The following is a 6,020-nucleotide window of genomic DNA, read 5'->3' on the forward strand; positions in this document are numbered from 1 at the left end:
AATTAAAAATACATGAAAAATAAAAAAATATTGCACTAGGTAACTAAGGGTCCGTTTGGATGGGCTTAATAAAAGCAGCTTTAAAAAAGTACTTTTGAAAGTGTTGAAACTTATTTTTAAAATAAGCAGTTATGCGTTTGGATAAAAGTGCTGAAGTTATTATGCCAAACGTGAAAAGGGAAAATGGAAGAAAGAGATATTAGGGTTATATGGGTAATATGGAGATTGTATAAAAATATTAAGGGCAAAAAGATAAAAATGTGGTCAACTTAAAACAGCTTATAAGCTAAAAAAAAAAAGCACTCCTACCCCAGCTTTTAACTTTTGGCTTAAAATAAGTTTTTTTCAACTTAAAATAAGTTATTTTGAGTATAGCCAAACAGTTAAATAAGTCAAAAATCAGCTTTAAAGTCAGTTTGACCAGCTTTTAAGCTAAGCCAAACAGACTCTAAGAGGGTGTTTGAATTGACTTAAAAGTTGATCAAACTTATTTTCAAGTCGGTTTATAACTTTTATAAGTGTTTGACAACATAATAAATAACAAATATAATAAAAAAATACATGAAAAATTGAAAAGATATAGCACTAGATAACTTAGAGGGTGTTTGAATTGACTTATATGTTGGTCAAACATATTTCTAAGTCTGTATTTGACTTTTAAAAGCGTTTGACCAATATAAAATAACTTAAAATAAGTCAAATATGATTTAGAATAAGTTAGAAAGTGTTTGACCTGATTAAAAAAATAAGTTAAAAATCAAAAATAAATCTTTTCTACTATTATTTTTTGACCTAAAAATTATTTAAATTTGACTTCTTATTTTCAACGGCAAGTTGGTTTGATAAACTAAGATGAGAAAAATATTACCCTCTCAGATTTTAATAATTGATATTTTTGAACAAAATATTTTTGGTTTTCCATGAATTTGATAGTTTAGTAATGTTATGATTTTTTATCTTAAAATTAAGTCATTGACGATAGTCATTGTTTCTTCTGAGTTCTCAAAAGATAGGCATAAATATAACTTAAAATGAAAAAAAAAAGAAATATAATAATACAAAACTGCTAGATTATTTAAAAACTTGATACATGAAAATTTTACCAAATTAATTTTTGGTAATTATTTTATTTGCCTAAATTAGAATTTAGTGAAAGGTGTGATATGCTAAATTTAATGTTATGCTTAATATTGAAGTTTTGGTCTATGTCATATTTTGACATTTTTTTCTATATTACTGCACATAGTTTTTTTTCTTCTTTATAGCCCTAACTTATTTGGTTGATTATAGTAAGAAAGCTTTTAATTTAGGAAATGAAGTCAAAATATCATTATTTATCTAATAGAATTTAGAATTATATGTTTCAATTTTCAAAGTTTTATTCAAGATTAGTAAATAAAAAGCTTTTATAAAAATTCTTGTAAAATTGAAAATAAATTTTTCATGTTGTATATGCCAAATAATATTGTAGTAATTGCTGTCATTTAAAAATAAAAAAATTATTTATTTTCTTTCATTTTTTAAATAATTGTGAATTTTCTAACATAGCTGTAAAAAGTGTAAAAAAATTTCTGGCACGCTTTCTCATTTGATGAAACATAATTAAATTCAATAAGTTTTCTTGTAGCATGAATATCATATATGCTGAGTAATCACTTTTTTAATTAGAGAATTAATTTATCGCAAAGGAATTATTAAATTTACAATATGACGTATAGTAGCTCTCACTCATAATAGAATGAAAGCAAGCAAGAACGAAATGAGCGCTTACCCTATCGACCGAAGCTACTATTCTAAAATAAGAAACTTCTAAATTAAAAAACTACATGAAAGGTAATATACTGAGCTAGCCTCCCGTTATACACCAATGTTTGAAGAGGACCGTTAACCATTACCAAAACAAAGAAGGGCTATTGGTCAATTTCTTATAGTTGACCGATAGAGTTCGACCAATTGAGACAGGGTAGATGCGACCGATGGAAGGGGTCTAATCTGAAGAAGGAAGTCATTTGTGGACTGACTCCGACCCTATACCAGAAAACAAGAGATTCGCGGTATGACTTCAGATTTTCTTAATATTGGATTATTGATTCTTTTAAAAGTGCAAGTGTTAACAATATACATATGGAATAAATTTAAATTTGTATATAAAGATTATTTTCAAAAGAAAACCTAATAATAACTTTAGATATCTCAAAATATACTCTCTTGTTATTATAGTATTGGTAAAATTACTCGCGCTTCGCATCTCTCAGTTATTAAAGCTAAAAATTATATTAACTTACATGCAAAATTACGTGTATTAATAATGTAAAGAAAAATGATAATTATAACATCTTATCATTTATCCTTTAATCAATCATCTTTATTTGATTTTATAATTTATCCTTTGCTTTCAAGAATTGTTACTATTTGATATTTTTAGGGAATCAAATGAACATCAACTAGAGTTATTAACTTTTCTAATAAATAAATAATTATTGGTGAATGCATAATTAAATTTTAAGAAGCTGAAAATAGTGAATAAATATTATAATTCTGACGTGTAGAAAGTTCAGCTCTACCTTTTGTCTTACATATATCATTTTAATGCTCTCCCACTCAAATGTATCATAAGTTATTTATTAAAATGAAAAATTAAAGAGAGAATGTATCATATTGGACAACAATTTTGAACTTATTATATATATACTTGAAAGAGGAGAATATTACACAAAACAATTCATTTTGTTTTGAATATTTTTTTAAAAAAATTAAATACTAGAGTGATGGAGTTCAATATAAAACTACACTTATATTCGAACGGCAATTTCGAGAAACACATTTATTACTTCAAAAAGGGATTTTACAACTTGCAGTAAACTTGAAAATTTGTCCATACTTCATATTAAATATAAATAGTTAATTTATTCTGTAGTTATTTATCTCTCTGTGCAAAAGAAAAACAAAAAGTTTAGATTTTTTGTCGTTTCAAAAAGAGAGGAAATACCTCCATTTTGTAGACAACAAATGATAGTGTGAATAAATATATATTGTGTCTTATCGAAAATGTTACAATTTTGTGTAAAAGTTACAAACCTTTGAAAATAGCACAATCTCTTATAAAAGTCACAAATTTAAATAAAAGTGTCAATCCTTTGTAAAAGTCACAACATTTTTCACAAAAGTCACAATTTTTCATAAAAGGGAAAAGGGCACGACTAGTTTTGAAAATAAATAATTACTTCATTCTTCCATAATTGTTTGACAGGTATACTAAAAATAGATGTCCAAAATTAATTGTCAATTTAAACAATGAAGAAATAATTGGTCATTTTTTTTCAATTCTGCCTTTAACAATTACTCCATTTTGTTCGATTGGAAAGTTATGTAGAATTTTGATATTTTTGATATAGTAGATTTATATTAGTCAAATTACACCTTATATTAAATTTTTCTTGAAGGGAGCATATGACCTTACCCCGACAAACAAATATGGACGGAGGGAGTAAAAGAGAATTTTGATTTGTGGTGAAACCACGTAGACGGGCATATGATTCTCTTTTATATGATATCAAAAAATGTATTTGGCATGAAAGTGTTTTGGCACAAAATGACGCGACCTTCCTTTGTGGGGTAAGGTTGTAACTAAAAGAGGCTGACAAGTGTATTGATGTAAATACAATTTTTTCACGCAAAATGCCCTCTAAAATCAAACTACTAAAAGAAAAGTCTTAAACCAATAGATGATTTCAAGAAATTACACTTTCCAATAATTTTTTTTCTTCCCAATAAAAAAATAATCCAACTGAAAATATGATTGGCAGGACATTTTTTTGGCACGATTTGAAACGAGTTGTAAATTTTAGTTTTTTTTGTAATATCACTGAAAAGTGAACGGTGATTGGGTAAATTATTTTATTTCTTGCACTCAAATTATTCTTAAAGTAAAATCACTTTGAATATATCAAAACCACTACTCCTCAAAGTGATACCACTTCTAAAAAGTCCAATTTATAATAATTACTTTTCAGTTCACTCTGCCCAAGGAATTGAGGTCCCACTCACAAAAAAAATGTGTTAAAAGTTTTGTTTCTTTCTCCTTTTCCTTATTTCGTATCTTCTTCTACTCCCTTTTCTTTTCTTTACGTTTCTTCATAACTTTTTTAGTATTCTTATTAAATATATTTATTTATCAGAATTGAAAACTTCATATTTTTAGTTTTATTGTTTTGCTCGTGATTTACTGTGGATCATTTTAAATTAAACGAAAAATAAATTAATTAATATGATTTTTCAAATGTTAAAATCAAGTCAAATTAATTAAGTTGATTTTTCATCATTTCGACTTTTTTTTATTTTTCTTGCTATTTGATTTTTGTGGACTTCTCAAAAGTATACGATACTATAAAATTTTGATAAGATACATATATATAAGATCCTTCAAAAAGCAAATTACGCTTTATCTAAGAATTTAATCATTTTAAAGAAATATAAATAATTTTTTCCAACGATTTTACTATTTTCTTACACTATTAAAGATGACGATATATTAAGATATCATGTCAATATTAAATTTAAATAACATAATAATTAAATTATGAATCATTTTCAACAAGAAAAAGTACTATCAACATTATCAAAATAAAAATAAAAATTAAACAACAAAGTAAATGCACTAAATTTTATTACCATGATAAAAACACATGAATACTAACAAAGAAATCAAAAAAAAATATTTAAAATATTCTTCTTAAATTTTGTAGAAGGTTATATACAAAATTATTACGGATCATTTATTAATAAAATGAAAAAATTTATCCAAAAAGTTCAATGCCTAATCTTTTATCAACGAACACATAAATTAATTTATTATTCTAAAATTAAAATTTTATGATTTTTTATTTTTAATTTCACTTTGTTCAATTTCTCTATCTTATTGAAAAATTTTTTTTCCTCAAAACATTATTATTAAATATTATTGTAGCGTGAATGTTAAAGTTTAAACGAATAATTTATAGATAATGAGTTCGAGTCCATATTAGTTCTCAATTTTAAGTATATTTTTGAAAAATTAGACTCTTTGAAGCTTTTAGAATTTAAATAATTTTTAACTTCTTATTCTTTTTGGTAAAAGATTGTAAAAGTGTATATTGGATCATTTTCACAAAAATTAAAGATAATTCATTAATATAAGTCGAATCATTATGATAAAAATAAATGTAAAAGATATATACGAGTTATGCTCCCTCACAAATACAAGTCAATTGAATGTGATAATATATGCATGATCAAGTTATAATTGTATAATAAATTAGTTAAATACATGTCAACCTGATCAATTTATCTTCACATTTTAGGGGTTATTAAACTACATTTATTGATAATATCTCATTGTAAAATCTCTTGTGATATTCATTAAACAACTAACATAAAAGACTAAATAAATTTTCTTTGTCAATTATGAGCGAATGTTATTTCTTAATATTCACTTAAACAACAAAGGCTGATATCTATTTTCACGAAATAGTTCCCACATAATCATAGACCTTAAGCACTATTTTCTCTCTTCTTTATTCGTTATATTAAAATTTTTTCATTTACACATTTATTCCATTTTCATTCTTAATAATATTCATAATTAGGGCTGGACATAATATGATTTAAATAAAAAAATCGAACGAACTAATTTTTTTAAAAATTTATGGATCAATTTTGATTTCAAAATTTAAATTTTCAATTCGATTTTCAGTTTTTAACTAAAAAAAATTGATTAATTGAAAAAAAATAAAATTTTCTCTCTATATAATCTTCACGCCTTAATTAAGGTAAGTTACTTCAGCCCAGCCAGCCCATAGCCCACAACCCAATTCAATCAAAAAGTCCCTAAATTGAATCTGAAATCGTTAACTCAAACAATAAATCCCATCTCTCAACTCTCGTCAGTCGTCATTTGACTTGAAATAATCAATTACGACTTACGCCACAGTCCACCAGTCCGTCGTCTCTCAATAGTCAACTCTGACTCTCACCGAATGCTC

This window comes from Solanum lycopersicum, chromosome 1 (genome assembly GCF_036512215.1).
Source record: "Solanum lycopersicum chromosome 1, SLM_r2.1".
Taxonomy (NCBI): Eukaryota; Viridiplantae; Streptophyta; class Magnoliopsida; order Solanales; family Solanaceae; genus Solanum; species Solanum lycopersicum.